Source organism: Rousettus aegyptiacus, unplaced genomic scaffold (assembly GCF_014176215.1).
Source record: "Rousettus aegyptiacus isolate mRouAeg1 unplaced genomic scaffold, mRouAeg1.p scaffold_m13_p_5, whole genome shotgun sequence".
Classification (NCBI taxonomy): domain Eukaryota; kingdom Metazoa; phylum Chordata; class Mammalia; order Chiroptera; family Pteropodidae; genus Rousettus; species Rousettus aegyptiacus.
In genome coordinates, this window is record NW_023416308.1 from 64,382,504 (window position 1) to 64,396,113 (window position 13,610).

The 13,610-nt window shown below is 34.0% G+C and overlaps 1 long non-coding RNA gene across 1 annotated transcript in view; it reads left to right on the plus strand.

The window, feature by feature from the left end:
• The window catches only part of LOC118602991, a 46,091-nt gene extending 32,980 nt beyond the window's left edge, over positions 1 to 13,111 (plus strand). The window contains exon 3 of the long non-coding RNA XR_004951064.1: positions 13,063 to 13,111. This is a non-coding gene — a long non-coding RNA (uncharacterized LOC118602991). The remainder of the gene's footprint in view (positions 1 to 13,062) is intronic.
• Positions 13,112 to 13,610: the final 499 nt, after the last annotated feature.

Genomic DNA, 13,610 nt, shown 5'->3' on the forward strand with positions numbered 1-13,610 from the left:
ACCACCAAACTGTCTTCCAAAGCGGCTATGCCACTTTTCATTCCCACCAGCAATGAATGGGAATTTCCATTGCTCCCCATCCTGGTCAGCATCCAATGTAGTCAGTATTCCAGATTTTGGCCATTCTAACAAGACTATAGTGGTATCTATTTGTTTTAATTTGTATTTCCTTGATGACATATGATGTGGAGCAGCTCTTCATATAACTGTTTGGCATCCACATAACTTCTTAGGTGAGTTACGTGTTAAGATCTTTGGCCTATGTTTTAATCAGTTTGTTTGTGTCCTTATTGTTGAGTTTTAAGAGTTCTTTGTGTATTTTGGATAACAGTCCTTTATCAGATGTCTTTTGCAAATACTTTCTTCCTCTCCGTGGCTTCTCTTCTCATTCTCTTGACATTATCTTTTTCAGAGCAGAAGTTTTTCATTTTAATAAAGTCCAGCTTATCAATTATTTCACAAAATACCACTTCGTGCTAACAACCTCCTTCTATTTTCTATTATCATAAAATTTTTTCTTTAATCTCATCAGGATTCCTAGTTCCTGAACCACCTGTTGTTTTCCCAGAATATCAACCTCGTTCTAACTTTTTTCTTTTCCCTACCCAACTCTAATTGTCTCCATAATTTTCTATTTAAATGAAATTCATACAATCTATCCTCAAAGCCATTGTTGTTTTTCATTTTTCCTCATCATCCCCTAAAAAATTCCAACTTAAGTTGAGTCTAACAATCCATCTATCTCAATATGTACAAAGAAGAAGAAAGAACCTCTGAATTTAGGTAATATTCCCAGTTTCACATAGTGGCCAGTCCAAGAGTGGACCTAGGTTTTGAATCCCAGTTCAGCATTCTTTCCATTGAATTGAACTTATATTTTTCAACTGGGTTTGCTCACGAATTAGCTTATACAAGGCTTCCTATGCTTTTTCCCTCATGAATACCAAAGGACTGGAAGGCAGTGTGCTGCTATATAAATTCATGTTGATTATTAGGGGATTATTTTGATGGGAAGCCAACATAGGAGGACTGTAACTTCTATCAAGGCAAGCACACCGGCTTCTAGCTCAGTAATCTTCCTTACTAAAATGTCTATAGACTACATGAAAGTGAACTAAACTAACTGCAAACCTGGGAATTACTATATTGAAGTCTTGATTAAATTTATACCACCTACCTCCGGCATCCGTAAATATATTACAGGGAAAGACGTAAAATTAGACAGTAGCCAAATGGTCAATTTATTACCAGTTCTTTTGTACCAGAGCGAGGAATGAATACTCAATTCAGTGCAACATTTTTGCAGCCAGTAAGATCATTGTTTTTCCAGGAATTAATTTCTCTTTTGGGGTTATCTTTATGGCTCTGGCTAGAGTTACAGCTCCAATGTTCAAGCATGCATTAAAGTGTGCTGAGCATATCTCATATTTCTAACTGATACAGTAAAAGTGTAGCTATAGATATACTAAACTCTTTGTTTCTTCACTATGATCTTTGTTACAAACCAGAGGTCTAACTACTTATCTGTTCATTGTAATTATTTTTTAAACTCTAGCTCTTCATTTGAATAGTTTCTTACCTACTTCTAAGACTATCTTTCTCTAGTTTCTTCTCAAAATTACTCAGTGGTTTATTCATTATTCATTTATTTGACAAGAACTCATTAGTGTCTTCCTATCTGTGCTTGACTAATTCACGATGAACAGCTTTTAATTAATATGTTACGTGGATCACCCTAGACTAATTTCTCTTATCACTAATTTACTTATAAAGTCTATGCTAGAATTTAACTTTGTTCCAGAAACCATGGTAGTTGACAATGGAGTGTTGAAAATAAAAGATGGTAACTCTTTTGAGTAAACTATGATCTAGAGATACAGAAACATCAGCAAATAAATAAAACATAGATGAAAATTTTTATAATAGTACTAATGCCATATGATTATAGATGAAGGAGTGGTTCATTATATAGGAGCTATCAGGAAGGTCTTCATAAAATCATTCATCTTTGAACTGGACAGATGATGAGGAGCAAACCATGATTTCATGTGGTTAGTTCTTAGATCTCATGAGGGTGAAAACGGAGTGAAATTGAGGCCAAGTTTTGATGTATCTTATAAGCCATTTTAAATGCTTTAAGCTAGAGGGTGATAGGAGTAAATTAATGGATTTTTAAACAGAGGAGAGAAATATGGGCAGATTTTTCATGTTGGCATAGGTGAGCCAGACTATAGATAGGGAGGTTGGTTAGCTACAAAGGAAATCAATCCAGAACCTCTACAGTTTAGAGTTTAATAGAAAATCAGCTTTGGTTCAATTTTCCTGAGGATCATCTTCTACTTCAGTTACTTCTGCTGCCATCATACTGGCTTCTCTGCCTTGGCTAAGATAAGGATAAAAACTCTTTTCCATGGTTTCCTTTCCAACAGTTGAGAGAATATGGAATTTTAAAAGAATCTTTAATAAACATTAAGAAATAGTCTACAAAAACTAGCATACTTCTTGGCTTTTGAGGCCTGTTCTATCTGTTGTCCTGAGATATCTTTATTAGCCCCAAAGTACTAAAACAAATTGAATTAACCCCTTGCCTGAATTTTTTTCTTAACTACTCTTCTCTAGGTAAGGAAATTCACTGAGAAATGGCACATGAAAGAAAATACAATGCATATTTGTGGAAGAGGAAGAAACAATACTCAATCCCAATGAGAATTTAAAAAAACAAACAAACAAAAAACCACCACTGCCACTATCACTTGGCACTTACAATGCTAGAAGCTCCAAAAGCTCTAGATTTCCCTAGGAAAACATTGCCATTCACTACAGTTATTTTCAGAAGATTAAATGTCCTGCATGATACCACTTCACATTGTTCATTTCTACAAATGATGAATGCCTAGAACAGTGTGGACAGTGGCGGAATCCGGGAGAGGTTGGAGAAAGGGAAACTATTAATGAGGATACTTTAATGATTTAGGCGTAAGGTAGGTAAAGTCACAAACATGTGAACTATGCTAGTGATAAAATAGAAAAAAAAAAAGGAAAGGAGAAGAGGGGAGGTGGTGGAGAGGAAGGATGGATATATGAGTTTCATTAGGATTTATCGATTGATATTAGTGAGTGCTCAAGCAGATAAGTAGAAGACTGGGAAAGAGGAGGGTACTGCTTATGACAGCTTTTTATTACTCCGAGACCTTGTTTGAACTGTTCTAGAGACAACTTTCCGAGTTCTCTGCCTCAGACAATGGAATTTTGCATTATGCTTTCTACATGAAAGCTGATGTGGAATTTCAGCATGAGAAAAATTTTCTTACGGTCTCATTTTTCCCTTCGATTCTTACTTCTCTCAAGTTGCAATTGTTTTCTCCTTTTTCATTTACTTGCCTCATGTGCACTATGTCTGCATTGCTATTGTTTTTTTTATCAAACTTTATAAAGAGGAATATTTACAATTAATCTAATATTAATACTATTTAGCATGCATCAAATGAATATATGTACTTATTAATTAATGCCATGGATAAGGGTATCCTAATGCCTAAAGTTTTTTGGAAATAACTTTTTTTTTTTGTCTCAATCATACTTACCTGTTGCTGTTCTCTAACAAAATAGATACTGCGTCAATACTTCTACTTCTTATTTTTTCTGCCTGGAATGCTCTTCCCTCAAACATCTACATGGGTCATTTCTTCATGGTCTCCTAAATCCCCTTGTTCCTGACCACTCTACATAAAATAGCAAAGGTCACTGCTTACCATCCTACCGCTCCCAATTCTACTTAGTCCGGCTCTAGTTTTCTTTATAGCACTTATCACCATCTGAGCTTCTAAGTGTTTAATTATTTATCTGGTTATAGTCAATCTCTCCCATTAGAATGTAAGTTCCACAAGGGCAGGGACTTTATTTTATTCACTGGTATATGTCTTCAGCTTAAAGGACTGTGTCTGGTACAGTGTAGATGCTTGGTAAATATTTATTAAGTGAATGAACAAAAAAAATTCCTATTTTATAGATGAAAACATCCATACAAAGAAACTGAAGCCTAGAGAAATTAACCAACTTGCTGAATATAACACAATTAACATTAGCAATTATTATTATTACCATCATTATTTTAGCTCTATTTTTAAGAACCTATGTTTTGATATCTACATTAGCTCTAATCATCAGTTACAGTACAAGATGGTGAGTTACACAGATTGTTCAAGTTAGCTAGCTAATAAGTGAAGGAATAATTTTCTGATGAAATAGTGACTTTTTATAGTTTGACAGAATCCATGTTTCCTAGTTATTTATATGTAGGTTGCACTGTCTGCCTGTGTTCCTTTGCTTCCTTCCACCTTTAGCTGGCATACTGAAGAAGTGCAAGATTATTATTATACCTCTGCCTATTGATTAAATGTATTTTAAATCTTTATGAAATGGCCATAAGAGGTATTGAGAGTAGGTTAGAACAAACTTTGAGTGATAGGCAGTGTATTACCTTCCTAGGGCTGTTGTAACAAAGTACCACAAACTAGGTGATTTAAATAACAGAAATGTGTTGCCTCAGAGTTATGAAAGATAGAAATCAACTGTGTCAAAAATCAATGGGGGTAACAATACAAATCTTGTGGGGTGAGAGAGTCATGGCTAACCTTTAAGGAAATTAAGTAAAGAGCATCAGTAAAGAGCACCTCCTCTGAAATGATGCATTTCCTCTAGCTAGTGGCTTGGAAAGGAGGTGCCCTTGTGTGCAAAGAAAGAGATACCTCTTCCTTTTAGTGGCCATAGTTGGGATATAAGACTATTTGCTCCAAATACAGGAAGCAAATTACACAACCATTCATTATAGTCCTGGGGTTGATGTAAAGATGAAACAAGATCATATATTAAAACCTTGAGTTCTGTCTGAAACAGAGAAATAGAAAGCTATCACAAATGTCACTTTTTATTCCTACAAGTTTGCTCTTCCTTTTATTCATGCCATTATCGAGTGGGATTTCCTAGCCCTTAGAGACAGAGCTAGGTCAGCCCTTTTCTGCTTAAGAACTGGATTGGATAATTGAGAGTCATGTACCTGCTCTCATGTAGCACCTGCCCCCACCCTCCTCAAGCACATGTAATTATTTCTAAAGTGTATTTTCTTTTTCAAGTATCCTGGGTAGATGCTGAGGCAGACTAAGTTTAAGGAGCATGAAATACAGCTATGTTTCTGCATGTGCTAATAAATGTGGTCAGTTTCAGCTGTAAAAAACAAATGAGTAAAACTTGTTTTCTCTTGTTCCTGAAATTATATCGGTGCCTGGCAGTTGTTTATGTTTAAAGAGTCAACAGAAGGCAGGCAAGAAACCAGGGAATGATAAGTGTTTAAAGGATGTGATTTACTACTCAGAAATGTGCCAGTGATGTGGCATGAATCAAAAACAAGAAGTCTTCCAGGAGAAAAGATTTCTTTAGAGATGTAATTAATTGACCTGGCTTGGGTCTTTCCTTTCTCAGAGAAGTAGTTGTCGGTGAAGTGCTTCCAACACTGCCTTGGCTATAATTGTTATTCAAGTTCATGCTGCAAAGTCATGTTGACTTAAGAATTCTGGCATTCACCACTGAAAAATTTATAGGCTAGACTTTAGTATTGCCACACACCTTGGGATTTATTTTTCAGAATTAGGAAGCAAATGTAGCCAGCAATCATTATTTTTTGTTTTCAGAAATAAATTTTTCTCATATCTGTCAGATTTGACACAAAGTTCTTTTTCTACTTAATCTTTGTTAGCAGCATGAAAACTGCTAAGTTAAATGTTCAGGGATAAGCAAGTCATTACTCTATATCTGAACTCAAGAGAGCCACTGGTTGTCATGGTAATGTGTCTGCACGTGTGAAGTTAGCATTGGCAACCTTATATTTCCGTTAAAATACCAGGCACATTTGCACGAACTTCTGCTCAGAACATTGTTACTGGGCTTGATTCTTCCTGCACCTTCACTATTCCCATAATAATGCCAAGGGATTTCATATCCCAGAGCCAAGCTTGTTAGAGTTCATTGCATTTATTATTACTGATCTGTCTCACATAGAAGTTGACCTATAATCAAAGTTCAACATATGTGAATAGAGAGCTGACTGTGTATCAGTACCATTAACTCTGCCAATTATTCTTCCTCTGAACCCCGTTTTTTCTAGTGAATGATTTTAACTGTTTTTCTCTCTTTTCTCCCCCCATACTAGGGTGTCTTCCTACAAATATCTTCCTCTGGGTTTGTAGTGTTGCTATTACTCTTAAAGATGGAGGAGTAGGACAGGAAACCATTGTTTCTCATTACAAAACGTGTAGCACACTATTAGGCTTTTAAAATTATATAGGTTATTTTGATTTTTAAACAGATAAGTTTAAAAAGCATATTAATTATTCTGTAGTATTTCTCATCAAATTTGTTTAGTCTTGCTTGGATTATTTCCACTAAATTTAAATGAACAATATAAACAAATGAACAATAAAGCATAGAATTTGATTTCAGTATCTTGAATAATCACTGATAAATTCTATCATTTTTATGTATATGTCTTCCAATTACAAACTGCTAAGAAGACATCAGATCAGTTTTTAAAAATGTAATTCTAGAAAAGCCTTTCTACTTAATACTAACTAAACATCAAGGTGTAGCAAGTACTCTTAGAATCCTTAATGTATGAGAAAGTCATAAATTTAGAAAGATAATTAGTCTACTTTAAAGAGAGGATATTGAATTAAGTAACACCTAGAAATCTTTTGCATGCCTCCTTCTAAGAATCTATATCTTTGTCTTTATCTACATCTCTCTCTCAATATAAATACATATGTTGATATACATATAGATATCTAAAGACATGCTTTAAAAAAAATCTGGACAATCTACTTTTAAATAAATTTTGCAAAAATTGAATATCTAAGAATTTCCAAGAATAACCAGTAAAGAAGGGTAATGAGAGGGAATAGAGCCATCAGATATTAAAGCATATTGTGCAACACAGTAACTTTTAACATGAGATTGGTTTACTATTGAATTAGATGGAGAATTTTCAAGGACTAGAACATCCACAAATACATATGTGAAGGTAGTTTATGATAAATATGAAATTTCAAATTATGAAAGAGAACTTTTCAATAGTATTGTTTAGAAAGATAAAACATTTTTTTAAAATGCTGGATCCATGTTTATGACTTACAGAAAAATAAATTGTTCTTTTTCTTGTTGCTGTTTCTCTTCAAATATCTCAATAAAGACTGTTCTTTCATTTTTTAAGTATTAATTGCTATAAAGACAAATACAAATTTTAAATATAAAGTTTAATTCTCCCTGGTCAAAGTAGGAAAGAGAACCCTAATCCCTTCTTTTTCTTAGACCGTTTACTTTAGAAAACTTGTAATTTTAAATACTTTCTCCTCTTTTTGAAACATATATGAATGCTTTGGAAACCTAGATAAGTCCTTTTGTCACTTTCATGACTCAGGAAAGTTTTCTCAAGTACCTGTAAGCCATTTCTTTGAAAGGTAAATATTCAGGCGGATAGCACCCCTGTTTCCAAGTTTCTGTGAGAGGGTAGGAATCTAATTGGGGTAGATAAATGGTTCCAAGTTGCAAAACTATAAAGATATGAGAAGTTTGCTTCTCCTCTGAATAAAGTCAAATAGCTAACACAAATGGTCGCTCTAAGTACTGGATAAACTTAGGAGTACTCTAATATCCTCTTACTGGAGTACAAGTTATAGTTTATCTTGAAAACATGTAAATGATGGATTGTACCTGTTTGGCATATAAGGTTAAGATTCTTTCTGTCCTTGCAATCTCTTGGTGAATTGCTTGTGATGCATGTCACATTCTGGCTTAATGCTTATTCAATAACAAAACTTTTTTCTCTATTACCTTTGTGAAGAGAATTCCTAGATTGGGAGACACTTTGGTTTTAAATACATTTCACTAAACATTGCTAGTATAGAATTCTTCTGCTGAAGATAGCTTTGTTTAGATATAGGTTCTCTTGCCTAAATTGGGATTCTGACTGGGTTCCCTGAATTTGATGGAGCACTTGGGATGGTACAAGTTAACTGGGGGGTAAATAGGTGCAAAATCTATAAAGCCGGAATTAAAAACAAGCAGGTCGATTCTAGAATTACTTACTGCCATGTTGAATTGAAGTAAAACGGTGTTACTAATGTGATTTGGGGCATGGTCTCTTGCCTAACTGGCATCGATATTGAAATATGTAATAAAAAATATATCTAAGTCTTGAAAATTCCATTTTTTAAATGATTTGGATTCACCATTGAGCACTGGATAAGATATGTTCTGTGGGTTAGGGCCTGGATTCCCTTTTATTTATTCCCAGTAAATATGATGGAGTGTCTAGATTCTGCAGACTTTGATCCGAAGATGGAACTGATTATATGAACTAAAGGGGGAAATCTTTAACTTGTTATTAAATACCTATTCTGTGTCCAGATCTGTGCTTGGAACTGTGGAAACACAAATAAATGTAATCGAAGGATTCTTATGTCTTTTTGATCCAGTTGGTAATTCACCTAGAGGATGAATGTAAGTGGACATATCTGAAAGCAGGAAAAAAATAGTTGGGAAGTTACAATAATAGTCTGAATATGAGGCAATGAAGTGTAAGAGGATCATCATAATAAAAATGGAAAGAGATGGGAAGGCAAAGTTAATGAACTGAAGAAAGAATTAAAGGAACTTAATTCTTTATTCTTTATCAAAGGATCGATTAAAACAGATCGATGATTAATGATAAATACAAGATAATATGGTAAATAAGATTATGGACTTTAGTGTCTGTGAGGGTCCTGGTGCTCCTTCCTTGTTCTCCAACTTTATTCCAACTTCCCTCATTTCTTCTCCGCACCCTCTAGCCTTTAGCTCTTTTTCTCTACCAAATTCTATACTTTATCATTTTCTCTAGAATTAGTCACTCTTTCCTATAAAAACTACACACACACACACACACACACACACACACACACACACACGCACACTTAGTCTCCCTCTGTTTCATCTAGTGTCTCATAAAATTGTTAAGAGGTTAAATTTCCAAGGCTTTTTCTCTGTTTAGCTACTTTTGCTCTGTGGAAGTTTTTGTCAAGTCTCTTTGTCCATAATTCCCTCACCCTTTTCCTATGGGAATGGAGGGTGACAAGAAGGTCTATATGTTTTTGATCCCATACATAAAGGGGTACAGAAAAATGCTGGGGATTTTTGCTGCATACTATACTTGTATACTCCCAGTTGTGATTCTCAACCAGAGCCATATGTTAGGATTCCCTGGGAAGCTTTAAACAATACCCTGCCTAAATCCATTGTAAACCAATTAAATTAGAGCCTGACTTTGAATTCATATCTACCTTATTTTGAATCTGCATTGTCCTTAAACTCTCTTTTAACTCATGTCATTTTATGATGCTTTGAAATTTGCCAAAAAAAAAATATATATATATATATATATATATATATATATATATATATATATATATCCTATGACCCCATCCTATTACTGAATTGCCTCTGAGCATGTGTCCTAAATATTTGTCAGTATCATCCATTACACACTTAATGTGTCAGACACTTTACTATGTGCTCTATATACATTATTTTATTTTATTCTCATACAAACTCCACAAGAGATAGGTACTGAAAAAAAATGATGAAATGACTCAAACTATAAGGAATTGAAAAAATTATGTATCTTGACTCAGTTACTGTAGTTAATAGATGGTAGAGCCAAGTTGCTATCTCTCTTTAGTACATATTCAAATCCAGGCTACCACCTTGAATGGAGAGTCAGAGATAATTTTTAAACAGAAAAAGATGATCAAATTTTTCACATCAAAACGACTGTCTCAGCTGTGTACAGCATAAATTGTATAGGGCAAAACAAAGGCTTGGAGGCCAATGAAGATTTCTCCTCCAAGTTGCTATAATCATAGGTTTGTCAATATCATTTGAGAACCAGAAATGTGTCTTACTTTTTCTTTTTATTGCAAGCACTTAACACAGTGCCTGATGTTTCATAGGCATAAATATTTATTGAGTGAATAAATGATTATTATTATAATTCTGTAGAAGAGAAATTATGAACACCTAAACTATAGCGGTGACAGTGAGGTTAGAGGTTGGAGTGGATTAAAGAGCTGGTTGAATAAATTTCTGCCAGGCTAATAAATTAATGTTACTTTTAACAGCCAAAATGTCCAATGGTAGTCCAAGCAGGAAGATATACACAGAACTGAATAAACAGCATCTGATGTGCTGACTTTTTGTTGAAAAATCATTTGGAACAGCATTTATTCTGCAATAACTGTCATGTTATGCACAGACAGAAACAAGGTAAAAATGAAGTTATTTTCGTTTCTTTTTATTCGACTTCAAGACCACATCAGCAAGAGCAAAAATTACCAGATGATCTGAATATAATAGTTCATGAGACTTTGTTAAATAAATATTCTGTTACTCAGAACACACTGAACATCTGGACTAGGTAATGCTGCTACCAAATCTGGATAGTTTAGGAAATTGCTTTAATTCTGTTCCAAAGTAGGAAAAAGCTAAAATGTGTTATTCCCTTCCCTCACAGAGTTTATAGTCTAGGCAAGAAGGCCAGTCAATAAACACATAAAACGCAAACAGAAATCAGAAAGATGTAACGTAAGCTAGGGAGCTAGGAATAACTTCTTGAAGAAAAGAACATTTAAGTAGAGACCTAAATAAAAATGAATAGTTTTAGCACAGTAGAATCTTAAGTATTTGTTGAATGCGTTGTAATAAAGTCAATGAAATCATTATCTATGCTTGGGTCTGAAATTTTAGGAACATAGTACTTATGATTATGAAATAGTCTGTAGTAATAGAAAACTGGTCCTTATAACATTTTTTTAAAAATAATACATCTATATATTCAGAAAATAAGAGCACAGAATTACATAAAATGAAAAGGAATGGGTTCTCTTTCTTTTTTCATTTTCATCCTTACTCTTTGGAGACAATTACCCTTAAGCATTCTGATTTTATTACTTCTAGTGGTCAGCTCCATTATTATAAACAAAATGTTTATAATTCTATTGCTTGATATATTAAATTCAGACAGTTATCTTTTTACTTTGAACAATGAAAACTAAGGAGGAAAACTGACTTACGCTATTTGCTATCCTACATCTGCTAGTTTTTGATAATTCTATTACTAAATATTATTGTTCCTTAAATACTTATATAAATTTATAAAATGTACTAAGTCCTATCTTTTTTCAGGTTTTTTCAGCTTTATTAAGATAAAATTGACAAAAAATTATATATATTTAGGGTGTACAGCTTGCTGTTTTGATATGCATTTATATTGTGAATAATCACCATGAACAGACTAATTAAATATTATTACCTCTCATAGCTATCATTTTTTAATCTTTTTTTCTTTTTTTATGAGAAACTTAAGATCTACCTGTTAGCAAATTTTAAGTATGCAATACAGTATTATGAAATATAGTCACATTATTGTACATTAGATCTTCAAAACTTACTCATCTTGCAAAACTGAAGTTTGTGTCCCTTGACCAACATCTCCCCATTTCCCCCTCCCAGAATTGGCAACCACCATTCTACTCTCTGCTTCTATGTTTCACTATTTTATTTCACATATAAGTGAGATAATACGTTATCCCTCTTTGTGTGTCTGGCTTATTTCACCTAGCATAAGGTCCTCCAAGTTCATCCATACAGTCCCAATTGACAGGATTCTCTTCTTCTTCTTTTTTTTTAAATTAAGTTTCTTGGGGTAGCATTGGTTAATACAATCATATAATTTTCAGGTGTACATTATCATTTGACATCTGTATATTCTATTGTGTGTTTACCACCCAAAGTCCAGTTTCCTTCAGCTACCATATATTTCATCCCCTTTGCACACTTTGCCCCTCTCCTAACCCCCTATATTTGACCTCTTTTACTCCATCTAATTTCTCCCTCCTCCTCTCACCCCCTATCCTCTGGTAACCACTAGTCTATAGTCTATGTCCATGAATCTCTGTTTGTTTGTTCAGTTCATTTGTTGCTTTTAGATTTATATCCCATGTATAAGTGATGTCATGTGATTTTCAACCTTTTCTGTCTGGTTTGTTTTGCTTAGCATGATTATCTCGAGGTCCATCCATGTTGTAGCAAATGGCAGTATTTCATCTCTTCTTATGGCTGAGTAATATTCCATTGTATACATGTAGCACAGCTTCTTTAGCCAATCAACTACCATAGGACACTTCTGTTGCTTCCATATCTTGGCCACTGTGACTAATGACGCTATGATCATTGGTGTGCAAATATCTTTATGGATATGAGTTTTCAAGTCTTTGGGGTAAATACCAAGTGGAAGGGGTGCTGAATCATATGGTAGATGAATTCTTAGTTTTGAGGAAACTTCATACTGTTTTCCATAGTGTCTGTACCAATTTGCAGTACCACCAGCGGCATATGAGGGCAACCTTTTCTCTGCATCCTCTCCCGCATTTGTTATTACTCGTCCTGCTGATTATAGCTATCCTAACAGGTATGAAATGATATCTCATTGTGGTTTTGATTTGCATTTCCCTAATAACTTGCGATGTTAAGCATCTTTTCAAATATTTGCTGGCCATTTGTAAGTCCTATATGAAGTATCTGTTCAGGTCTTCTGCCCATTTTTTGATTAGATCATTTTTGTTGTTATTGAGTTATATGAATTATTTGTATATTTTGGGTATTAGGCCCTTATTAGAGGCATTGCTTGCAAATATATTTTCCCATTCGAATGGTTGCCTCTTTACCTTCTTGATTTCTTTTGCTGAGCAGAAACTTTTTAGTTCGATGTAGTCCCATTCATTTATTTTAGCTTTTACTTCCCTTGCCTTTGAGGTCAAATTCATAAAGTTCTCTTTAAGCCCAAGGTTCTTAAGTTTAGTTCCTATGTTTTCTTCTATGCATTTTATTATTTCAGGTCTTATATTCAGGTCCTTAATCCATTTTGAGTTAATTTTGGTGTGTGATGATAGACAACAGTCTACTTTCATTCTTTTGCAGGTGGCTTTCCAGTTTCCCAGCACCATTTATTGAAGAGGCTTTCCTTTCTCTACGGTATGTTTTTTTTTTTTTTTTTTTTTTTGTCAAAAATTATTTGCCCATATAAAGATGGGTTTACTTCCAGACTCTTGATTCTGTTCCACTTGTCCGTGTGTCTATTTTACTGCAACACCATGCCATTGTGATTACTGTCACTTTCTAGCATAATTTGAAGTCAAGCAGGATGATGCCTCCAGCCTCGATTTTTTTCCTCAGGATGGCTTTGGCAATTCGGGGTCTTTTGTACTTCCATATAAATCTGATGATTTTTTGTTCCATTTCTTTAAAAAATGTCGATGGGATTTTTATGGGGATTGCATTAAATCTGTATAATGCTTTAGGTAATAAGGTCGTTTTAACTATGTTGATTCCTTCAATCCAAGAACACAGAATATCTTTCTATTTTTTGTATCTTCTTTGATTTCTTTTAATAATATCTTGTAGTTTTCATTATATAGGTCCTTCACATGTTTTGTTAAATTTATTCTTAGGTATTTTATTCATTTTGT